Here is a 12,635-nt window from a genome sequence, read left to right as displayed (position 1 = left end):
TTATTCGATTGTAAATGTAAAAGGGAGTGAGACAAAAAGCCCAAGGTTGATTAAGATTGCAAATTGGATGTCGCAAAAGTGAGATAAGCCATTATCAATGAAGTTAAAGCAGGGCACTTAGAAAAGTTTAGCTTAGTTTAGTTTAATTTCAGAAGTTCACAAGTTATAGGAGTAGATTTAGGCTATTCGGCCCATCAAGTCTACACCGCCATTCATTCATGGCTGATCTCTGCCTCCTAATCCCATTTTCCTGCCTTCTCCCCATAACTCTTATCACCCATTCTAATCAAGAACTTGTCTATCTCTGCCTTAAAAATATCCACTGACTTGGCCTCCACAGCCCACTGTGGCAATGAGTTCCACAGAGTAACTACCCTCTGACTAAAGAAGTTTCTCCTCACCTCCTTTCTAAAAGAGCGCCCTTTAATTCTGAGGCTTTGACCTCTGGTCCTAAACTCTCCCACCAACGGAAACATCCTTTCCACGTCCACTCTATGCCTTTCTTTATTCTGTAAGTTTCAATGACCCCCCCCTTAACCTTCTAAACTCCAGCGAGTAGAGGCCCAGTGCTGTCAAGTGCTCATCATATGCTAACCCATTCATTCCTGGACTCATTCTTGTAAACCTCCTCTGGACCCTCTCCAGAGCCAGCACATTCTTCCTCAGATATGGGGCCCAAATTTGTGCACAGTACTCCAAATGTGGCCTGACCAGTGCCCTTATTGAGTCTCAGCATTACATCTCTGGTTTTGTATTCCAGTCCTCTTGATATAAATTTGCCTTTCTGCAATAATTTATTATTGTCATGTGTACTGAGGTACAGTGAAAAGACTATACATGAATACAATCAAGCCATCCACAGTGCACAGATAAAGGAGTGCACAGGTAAACTGAGTTAATACTATATGAGAGTGCCTTAAATCTGAACTAGTTAGTTCTGAGATGAACCCCAAGGGCTATGAGTGTGTAGGAAGGAACTGCAGATGCTGGTTTACACCAAAGACACAAAATGCTGGAGTAACTCAGTGGGATAGGCAGCATCTTTGGATAGCAGGAATGGGTGACTTCCTAACAGAAGAAAGGTCTTGACCCAAAATGTCACCCATTCCTTCTATCCAGAGATGCTGCCTGTCCCGCTGAATTAGTCTCACATTTTGCGTTTATCTCCCGAAGGCTATGATATGTCTAGTTGGAATATGAGGTGCTGTTCCTTGTGCTTATGTGGGCTTAGGCCGGAAGGGTATAGAAGGCTACAAATTGATGTTCGCATGAGAATGGTAGTAGTAGTAGTAGTAGTTTATTGTCATGTGCACCGAAGTACAGTGAAAAGATTTTTGTTGCGTGCTATCCAGTCAGTGTAAAGACTATACATGATTACAATCGAGCCATCCACAATGTACAGATACAGGATAAAGGGAATAGTGTTTAGTGCGAGATAAAGTTCGATTATAGATAGTTTGAGGGTCTAGCTCAGGACCGCACTTTAGTTGGCGTTAGGATGGTTCAGTTGCCTGACAACAGCTGGGAAGGAACTGTCCCTACACCTGAAGAAGGATGGAGAATTAAAATGGCAGATCACTGGAAGCTCATGCTTGCAGAATGAATGCTGATTTTCCACAAAGCAGTCTCCGGTTCTCTTCTTTGGTGTCCCTCTTGTGTTTTATTTTTCCACACCGCCAACATCAAAGATAGGATGTTAACTTGGAAGACGAGCAAGTTGATTGTTGTCTCACCTGCCAGGAGGTGTCTTTTGTAGTGGGCAGGGAGGAGTTAACATGGTAGGTAGTGCATCTTCTTTACTTGCTAACGTTCAACTGAGGATGCCCAGCATTGAATGTGATCACCACCTATGGCAGCCTTACCACAGTGTTTTTCTGTGAATGATAAGACATCAAAACATACGAATTTGGAGTAGGAGGAGGCCATATTTTCCATATTTCTTTAAAACATATAAAGACATCCATCTTTCTATGCCAGCTCACTGAGCAATCCCATTCCTTTTTATATTGCTCTGAAATCCACACTTTCCACTCCCCAATTAATTATTTCCTGATTTTCTCACTCACCCACATGCACTGGCGACAATTGCAGTCAAATTAACTGTTTTTGGGATGTGGAAGAAAATTGGATCACCTTGGGTCTGAAGAAGGGTCTTGACCCAAACTTCACCCATTCCTTCTCTCCAGAGATGCTCCCCGTCAAGCTGAGTTACACCAGGTTTTTGTGTCTTATCACCTCGTGTAATGACATGTGATTACAGTGGGAACATGAAAACTCCACAGTCAGCACAGGAGGTCAATGTAGAATCAGGGACAGTGGAGCCATGAGATATGAACTCCACCAGATGCACCATTGTGCCATCATCAGTACGCAACAAAACCCAGGCTGCTTTGATCCTGTCCCAACTTTCCCAACTGCTTGTAATCCTTGATTTCTCTATAGTCTAAATATCCACCTATCACTGGCTTGAAAATATTCAGAGTGGGCTTCCACAGTTTATCAGGTAAAAGATTCCAAAGGTCCTCCATCATCTGAGAGATGATATTCCTTCTCATTTCCATTTAAGTGGGTGTCGAGTTGCTCAGTGTCTGTTGGGTCATTTGCGTGCGCAAAGCCGATCATATGGACCCCTCCAGTGGAGATAGCACAGGGGAATGCTATTGAATGAATGCATCAAGCTTACTGCCTATATAGTTGCAGGATATAAGATGAACATTGAGTGAATGGTATCCCATCCAATTGTGATATATCCCCATATTCATGACACACTCCCAAGTGGGCAGGCATCCGCTTTATGCTACTCTGCACCAGAGAAAAGCTAACAATCTTTGTGAAACCGATTATTTTGCTGCCAGTTCTCTGTATGTGTGGTTTTCAATCCTCTTAAAGTATGTGTGGTTTTCAATCCTCTTAAAGTACCTCTTTTACAACAGTTGGCAACAAACAATGATATGTTGCAAATGCCCCCAGGTCCAGTCAGTAACGAGCCCAACACATGCACAGGGTGGCACAGTTGTGCAGCTGGTAGCATAGTATAGACACGTACATAACTCCTGATGTGTGTGTAGGTGTAGAAGAAAATCGTTTTTTATAATTTAGCCCATTTGAAAACTTCAGTGAAAGTGCCGAGCAGATGGCGAAACCCTCCCACACATTTGGTGGGTCTTAATGTTGTTAGATACGTTCGGTATTATTGAATATATCAGACACAGTGGTGTAGCTGGCAGTGTTGTTGCTTCACAGCACTACAGACCCAGGTTTGATCCTGACCTCCGGTGCTGTCTGTGTGGAGTTTGCATGTTCTCCCTGTGACCATGTGGGTTTTTTCTGGGTGCCCCGCTTTCCTACCACATCCCAAAGCTGTGTGCGTTTTTAGGTTATGTGGTGTCAGGGGATGATGTCTGGATTGGCAGTGACCACACCCACACTCGCAGTAGGGTGAACACGTGATATTTTTTATTTACAGTGACAAGGAAGTACAGGATCTCCTTCTCTCCCTCCCTCCCTCCCTCCTTTCCTCCCTCCTTTCCTCCCTCTCCCTCTCCCTCTCCCTCTCCCTCTCCCTCTCCCTCTCCCTCTCCCTCTCCCTCTCCCTCTCCCTCTCCCTCTCCCTCTCCCTCTCCCTCTCCCTCTCCCTCTCCCTCTCCCTCTCCCTCTCCCTCTCCCTCTCCCTCTCCCTCTCCCTCTCCCTCTCCCTCTCCCTCTCCCTCTCCCTCTCCCTCTCCCTCTCCCTCTCCCTCTCCCTCTCCCTCTCCCTCTCCCTCTCCCTCTCCCTCTCCCTCTCCCTCTCCCTCTCCCTCTCCCTCTCCCTCTCCCTCTCCCTCTCCCTCTCCCTCTCCCCCTCCCCCTTCCCCCTCCCCCAGAGAGAAATTGCTTCAGGGAAAAAAGACTGGATGTAGGGAGTTGATGTGTGTTGATCTACAAGTTGCTTGTCGTGGCTTCTTCTGGATCTTGTTGTTTTCTCTTTGATGTATAAGTCAGCGTTGAGGTCGGTGTCCTTGTTGATGATCTTGTGAAGGGTAGTTAATCTGAGCATCTGGCGTCTGGTTTCAAGGGAGTCCCAGTTTAAGGCGGTGAGCATTTTAGTTACACTGGATTGTCGTCTGCAGTCGCCATACACAAACCGGGCTGCTCTTCATTGAACATTTTGAAGAACATCTTTTTTTTTTTGGTACTAGGGTTCCAAGCATCGGAGACATACTCCAAGTGCGGTTGGACTATTGTTTGGTACAAACTTTTTTTAGCAGTTTTGGAACAATGGTGGAGGTTTCTCTGGACGAAGTTGAGCATCTTCGTGGCTTTGTTTGCAGCATAATGTGACTGCTTATCCCACCAGGTTGTTTGGTATAAAGACACTGAGATAGTTGTCTTCAGTGACTTCCTGTAAGGTTTCGCCAAGCAGAGGATGCTTTGCCGATCCTGGTTTACCTTTTCTGGACACCCTCATCACTTTACATTTTGATGCATTAAAACTCATGTCCCATTTTTTGGACCAATTAACAAGGATTGTGAGGTCAGACTGAAGAGAAGTTTCATCTTCTTGAGAATTGATGGCTTTATATATGATGCAGTCGTCTGCAAACAGTCTTGTGGTAGATTTAATAACTTCAATAATGCCATTTATGAGTAGAATAAAAAGGTGCGGGCACAATACAGTCCCCTGAGGGACACCACTCAGGACTGGGTTCCATGTTGATGCACAACTGTTGACTGTAACCCTCTGGAGACGGTCAGTGAGAAAAGCTTTAATCCACAGAAGTGTTTTGTTCCTAATCCCGTAATACTTGAGCTTCAGCAGTAAGCGCTGGTGGGGCACAACATCAAACGCCTTACTTAAGTCCAGGATGGCGATGTCAGCCGTCTGGTGATTATTATGGTTTGAAGTCAAGTCGTGAAGAGTTGCAATCAATTGTGTATCACAAGATCTGGATTTTCTAAAAGCATGTTGAGCATCAGTGAGAGTGTTTTGTGAACTCAGGAATTTCATAATCTGGCTATCAATGATGAGTTCCATTAAATAAGCTTAGACTAATTCTGGAAATTAATAGGGTGGCACGGTGGTGCAGTGGTAGAGTTGCTGCTTTACAGCTCTTGCAGCGCCAGTGACCCGGGTTCGATTCCGACTATGGGTGCTGTCGGTATGGAGTTTGTACGTTCTTTCCCCGTGACCGCGTGGGTTGTCTCCGAGATCTTCAGTTTCCACCCACACTCCAAAGACGTACAGGTTTGTAGGTTAATTAGCTTTGTATAAAAATGTTAATAGGGTAGTGTAAATGTGCGGAGATCGCTGGTCAATGCGGGCTCGGTGGGCCGAAGGGCCTGTTTCCGTGTTGTATCTCTAAACTAAACTAAACCAAACTAATACGCAATCAAACTCAAGTAGGCATGACAGGCTGCAATTGCTTCATTTTATTGCTTCCACTGTGAGGTTACAATATTTATTCCCATTTCTTTGAAAAAGTTACTTGACCTAATATGATGCAAGGTACCCCTGCATTAGAGAGAGATTTTTTTTTTCTGAGAAGACCGTTCATATAATAATATTCTATAAACCAAACCTTTTCTCATTGAATCCCATGTAATAAGTGGAGATGCATTCCCATGGGAAACTGTCCTCTCTTGAGCAATGCCTCTGTAGCTCGAAGGGCTGAATGGCCTACTCCTGCACCTATTGTATATTGTCTATTGTCTATTGTAGCTGCATGGCCGATAAACAAATGAATTCCAGATCTATTGTCAGCAGAAGAGAAAAACTTGTAATTTTAATTAACTGCCGATTATATTGTTTGATAAAGGATCGTTGCACGAGTATCTATGCGAGGGGCTGCCGAGTCAGTTTCCAAAGCAAATCCCTTAAGTGTCCTGATGTTTGAACGGGCAGCTTGCAACCGTTGTCCTTTATAAATTAGTTCAGTTCTCTGTGCACAAATTGTATTTATTTAGTTATTTATCATATATATTCTGTTTTATTCCATGTCTCCAATTTTCAGTAGTGACTTGTGAATTCCACAAGGGTGAATTTCTGTCCTCCAAACTGCTGTGATTTACTGCACTTGCTTGCAATTTGCAAAGAGTTTCATACAAAATGTTTCACCTGAGACACTTTTAATTTTAATTGTCGGCAAACAGAAACCAAAGTTCTATTTCAGCGAAGATAAATTGCATTGGCAGAGTCCTTGGAGGTGGAGCTGTGTTCATAAGTCACAGAAACAAGTCTGTTGCACAGCAAACAAAGTTAATGTACTCAGAAAATTAATTATGTTTAAAGACTAGAGGTAAATGAAACTGCAACAACTCCTTCCGGATTAATTTCCCCTGAACATACAGCAGGATGGATAGTGTAGATGAATATAAACTATTGTCTCAGCATTGGATCTCCCCCATACCCAGCACTAAACAAGTAAAATTACAACAGTTGGCAAATTTATCTTTAAGTGCATCCTGCCAACAGCTTCCTAAAGAGATTGGGCTGCCAGAATTTTGCCATTGGGAACCGTCAAAAACGTCATAATTGAAAGAACTCTTCAGGGACAACTGCACGACGGCAGCACCAAAGGCTACTAGGGAGGAGTGGGGAAAAATGAGAGGTGGGGGGAATACGTATCTGAAGTATGTGTGATTTCATCCTTCAACCTCACCCCATGATTGCTTTCACACATCAAATCCCACATTGCGAATGGTCCCACACAACAGTGAGGAAGGGATCATTATACTGGAACATTTGTAGTGTGTCTGAGCTGTGAGCAATTGTGAAAGAGCACAGTGAAGCCCAGCAATGGTGCAAAAATATGCACAGCATCGTTAACTCAGGTGGGCACATGTAGTCGGTGCTATGATTTGGATCTTTCCATTCAGGTCCTCTAGGTGACCTGTGTGAGTTGCTGCAGGGATTGCTCCTAATGTTACTCAGCATTGTAAATGCAGATAGTACGTGGCTCCAGTTTCTTTAGGTAGATAGGATTGAACATTGGACCTATCATGTGTTCAAATAAGCCCCAAAAAATGGGGCCACACAAATAAATCATGGCTGGAGGTGTCCAGTCCAATTTCTTAATGGATGCGGATCCACCAAAAATGTTCAGTATCTACATGTTTTTTCTAAAAATTTGCTTGACTTGTGTATATAAGGCAGAGGTTTTGCCTTTAGTTGCCATTTAGAAATAGGTAAAATCAAACACATAGTAGTGTGGTTCCCAACTCAATTTATGGGTGAATTACCCAATTATTATTCACCCTGTCTGGCTGTTACATTGTCACAAAATGCAACCCAAAATAAATTTCTCATTCAATTTTTTTTGATGATAGTGGATGAGGTATCTGCCACATTAGCCAGGAAGAAGATATGCACCTTTTTAATCTAAGATCGATGCCTCCAACAATGCATCATTTATTCTACGGTGCACAGTGGCATAAACCAAAGATAATGTTCACATTCTACAGTGGAGGATAAGAGTTGACAGCAACTGTAATCGGTGGTCATCAGTGAAAATAAAGCACCAGTCTATGCATTACTCTCTCCATAGACTACTCATGAGATTTGCATCTGTTGTCATTTACAGTTTATTTTTCAGTGCACCACTTTATCTTCTCTTTCATCCCCAGTTCTTTGAAGTTATCCTCTGGCTCTATGATCAACCATGGCAGGAGTTTACAGATGACTGCAATTTAGATGCTGTATGACAGGAAGATGTAAGTAAGATAAAATACTGGGCTGAAAGAGCTCATCTACTTCTTACCACGTAATAGCGAGAGTCAGTAATAAAGGAAGATAAATGCATGTTGTGATCATTGAACAATGTTAAATCTTTTATGTGCAATGCAGATGATTTAGGAAATCTCATAGATTAAGTTTACTGGAGAATATAAAGTTGCAATTTTAAGCTATTGTATTATACACAGCGTTGTTGCAATCCAACATTCTATCTTAAAATGTGCACTTTATTGGCCGTAAAGAGTTTTAAAGCATCTTTGGTCACAAAAGGCATCATTAAAAATGCAAGGCTTTCATTTTTTATTTTGTGTACTTCTCTGACAAATAGCCTCTTCTGCTATCAGTAGGTACAGAACTGGAATATTGATTGCACCCAATGGCTTGTACTGTGCTCCTTCACATGTACAGTACTGGAAGAGGTCAGTTTTTCGATTACTTTAGTCTTCTGGATTGCTTGTACCCAATTATGCCCCACATTAATACCCGGTATTCGTTGATGCTGGAGCAACAATTTAAGGAAGGCTTGAAAAAATGAAAATGGTAATTGCAGGAATGCTCTACAACAGAGCCACTGTTAACAGGAGCAGCAGCTCCACTTTATTTGGCAACTTAGCATGGGTTGTTGTTTACTTTCCTCAAAAGTAAATTCCATTCCATAAACTCTGGTATGATGGGGCTGATTATTTTATTTCAATAACAATTTAGGCATTTATCAGTTATTTTCATCAGGTGACACTTGGCTGTGTAAGCCACCCCTATCAGCACATTCGTTCATCTCATGAAATACTTTTGTGTTCTACTCAAATGAATTTAATCAAAAACCTGATAGGTACTGCAGTTGTAAACTCACAACAATGTACATTTGAAATCACTTTTGTCAAATTAGTTTGCCTGTTTTTTGGTGGCGCAGCCGTAGAGCTGCTGCCTTACAGCGCCAGAGACCCGGGTTCAATCCCGACTACGGGTGCTGTCTGTATGGAGTTTGTACGTTCACCTGGGTGTCCTTGTACACCAGTCACTGAAAGTTGGCGTGCAGGTACAGCAGGCAGTGAAGAAAGCTAATGGCCTTCATAACGAGAGGATTTCAGTATAGGAGTAAAGAGGTTCTTCTGCAGTTGTAGAGGGCCCTAGTAGGACCACATCTGGAGTATTGTGTACAGTTTTGGTCTCCTAATTTGAGGAAGGACATCCTTGTAATTGAGGCGGTGCAGTGTAGGTTCACGAAATTGATCCCTGGGATGGTGGGACTGTCATATGAGGAAAGATTGAAAAGACTAGGCTTGTATTCACTGGAGTTTAGAAGGATGAGAGGGGATCTTATAGAGACATATAAAATTATAAAAGGACTGGACAAGATAGATGCAGGAAAAATGTTCCCAATGTTGGGGGAGTCCAGAACCAGGGGCCACAGTCTTAGAATAAAGGGGAGGCCATTTAAAACTGAGGTGAGAAGGAACTTTTTTCACCCAGAGAGTTGTGAATTTGTGGAATTCTCTGCCTTAGAGGGCAGTGGAGGCCAAATCACTGGATGAATTTAAGAGAGAGTTAGATAAAGCTCGGGGGCTAGTGGAACCAAGGGATATGGGGAGAAGTTGGGCACAGGTTACTGATTGTGGATGATCAGCCATGATCACAATGAATGGCGGTGCTGGCTCGAAGGGCCAAATTCGCCCCCTCCTGCACTTATTTTCTATGTCTATATTCTCCCCGTGAGCTACGTGTGTTTTCTTCGAGATCTTCGGATTCCTCCCACACTCCAAAAGCGTACAGGTTTTTAGGTTAATTGGATTGGTATAAACTGTAAATTGTCCCTAGTGTGTGTAGGATAGTGTTGGTGTGTGGGGATTGCTGGTCGGTGTGGACTCGGTGGGCTTAAGGGCCTATTTCCTCGCTGTAACTCTAAACTAAACTAAACTAAAAATAGCCGCAGACGCTCAGCAAAACAGGACTAGTGCAAGATCCTCCTGCAAACAAATCCCTGTCTAGGCTCCTCATCATTCCCCTATCCCATAGCTGCAGATCCTCCTCCACTCGTCTGTCAACTCCACCCTCCCCACAGTTTATGCAGCACCCATGTAATCCAATACAAGAATGCCGCCTTAAGGCCTGAGCGGTAAGGAGAGGTTGGGCAGGCACAGACTTTAAACCTTGCAGCACAGGAGGATGGGGGGTATCTGATGGAGGTGTATGAGATCATGAGAGGAATAGATCAAGTAAATGCACAGAGTCTTTAACCTTGAGTAAGGGAATCAAGAACCAGAAGACATAGGTTTAAGCTGAGAGGGGAAAGATTTAATGGGAACCTGAAGGTCAACTGTTTTACACAGTGGATAGTGGGTATATGGAACATGCTGCCAGAGGAGGCAGTTGAGGAGGGTACTATAACATTGTTTAAAAGACATTTGAAAAGGTACATGGATTGGAAGGTTTATAGGGAGAAGGGCCAAACTCAGGCAGGTGGAACTAGTGTAGAGGGGGACCTTGATCGGCGTGGGCAAGTTGGGCCAGAGGACCTGTTTCCATGCCGTGTGACTGTCTCTGACTGTCAAAGTCTTAATTTCTTCCCTTCTTTGACAGGTGAAGATGTTACCCTCTCTTTCACCCACCCCTTACTCGTCAACCTTCCTTCCCCAGCGCCCTCCCCCCCTTCTCCCCCCCCCTCTCCCCCTCCTTCCCCTCTCCCCCCCCCCCCCCCTGCCCCACACACCACCTGTGCCAGACTTTCTCTGGCCTGTGATTCATGACCTGAATGCTTTGGAAGCCCCAGTCTCATTGCCATGTTCTTTTGAGTCTCATGTGCAGTAGAATACTGCTGGTGGATGCCTGGCTTGCATGTCCAGTTTAGCCCACCTGTTGAAGTGAAAAGCAATTTCAAAGTCCCATTTAAAGGAAATAAATGCATTAATGCTGTGATTTTTTTTAGGGTATCTGAAAGCTTCATCGAGACAGTGAGGTACTTTGAAATGGTGTCATTGTTGACTTGTAGGAAATGGAGCAATTAATTTGTACACAAGTTCCCACAGTCAGCAACTTGATAATAACCAGGGAGGCTATTTTTATTTGAGCGATGTTGATTTAGCTAGATACCGGGATAACATTTGATTTAAACCGAAAAACAAGAATCGTTTAGAAAGCCTGAAATAAAAGCAAAAGAATCTGGCAGCACTGAACAGGCCAAACACCATTTGTGGTGAGAGAGACAAAGGTAACTTTTCAGTTTGAAGGCTCTTCTGTTCAATATTCTTCAGCAGAGTCTGTCTACTTAACCACATCTAGAATATTTCCATTTAATCATTCATTTCAGGTGATAATTAAACAAACAGCTGCTTTTTTCTCACTTCAGCCAGGAAAGGTTCCTACAAAAATAATTTTCATAATTTGCAGTTCCACCATGATTAAAGTTCATATTTTATCACTAACAGCAATAATTGTTACAAGTATAAAATCAAAATTGTTGTTTTGAAAGTTCAGCTGCCAAAACATTGCATTTATTGAATTTCTGTCAATTTTGTGTCCCTATTAATTCTTGTGTTGACATTTTAAATTAGTGCAGTTTGTGGGCAGATGCAAATAATGAGAGCAGATAGTGAGATAATTATATAATTTCCTTCTGTTACCTTTCCTTGACCAGATAAACTGGATATCGATCATTGCTGGACATAATGCTTCATATTGAAATCATTTTCAGCTTTCTAATATTGAGCTGATTATGTTGTCAGTCCATTGCTTACTTTTCCACTGATTAGTAATTTTGACTTCCTTTGTTCTGCGCTGAAGATCATAAGTGATAGGAACAGAATTAGGCAATTTGGCCCACCAAGTCTACTCCACCATTCAATCATGGCTGATCTATCTCTCCATCCTAACCCCCATTCTCCTGCCTTCTCCCCATAACCCCGACACCCGTGACAAGATGTGCTTGAAGCTTTGGGGTGCCATAAGGCCTCAAAAGGCTTTTACATTAAGAATTCCATGAAATATCATTATCATTGAATAAATTGCATTCACAATCATTCATTATAGTAATTGGGATTAGGGCAGCATGGCGGTACAGTGGTACAGTTGCTGCCTTACAGCGCCAGAGAACCAGGTTCGATCCTGACTACGGTCGCTGTCTGTACAGAGTTTGTACCTGTGTATTAAGGGGTTGGACACATTAGAGGCAGGAAACATGTTCCCAATGTTGGGGGAGTCCAGAACCAGGGGCCACAGTTTAAGAATAAGGGGTAGGCCATTTAGAACAGATATGAGGAAAAACTTTTTCAGTCAGAGAGTTGTGAATCTGTGGAATTCTCTGCCTCAGAGGGCAGTGGAGGCCAATTCTCTGAATACATTCAAGAGAGAGCTAGATAGAGCTCTTAAGGATAGCGGAGTCAGGGGGTATGGGGAGAAAGCAGGAACGGGGTACTGATTGAGAATGATCAGCCATGATCACATTGAATGGCGGTGCTGGCTCGAAGGGCCGAATGGCCTACTCCTGCACCTATTGTCTATTGTCTATTGACGCGTGAGTTTTCCCCAGGAGCTCCGGTTTCCTCCCACGCTCCAAAGACGTACAGGTTTGTTGGCAAATTGGCTTGGTAAATAGTAAATTGTCCCTAGTGTGTGTAGGGTAGTGTTAGTGCATGGGATCACTGGTTGGCATGGAATCGGTGGGCCGAAGGGACTGTTTCTGCTCTGTATCTCTAAATTAAAACTAAACTAAACTTAATTAAAATTATTTCAAGCTGTCATTGAAAATATTGCACAGTCAGCTCACTTGAGCATGGCAGGTATTACTGGTGCCACATAAGTCAAGTCAAGTCAAATTTATTTGTCACATACACATACACGATGTGCAGTGAAATGAAAATGGCAATGCCTGCGGGTTGTGCACAAAAATAATTACAGTTACAGTATATAAATAAAGTTAATAAGTTACTAT

Source organism: Rhinoraja longicauda, chromosome 7, assembly GCF_053455715.1.
Source record: "Rhinoraja longicauda isolate Sanriku21f chromosome 7, sRhiLon1.1, whole genome shotgun sequence".
Lineage (NCBI taxonomy): Eukaryota > Metazoa > Chordata > Chondrichthyes > Rajiformes > Arhynchobatidae > Rhinoraja > Rhinoraja longicauda.
The sequence above is the reverse complement of the archived record's forward strand: the minus strand, read 5'-3'. Positions refer to the sequence as shown.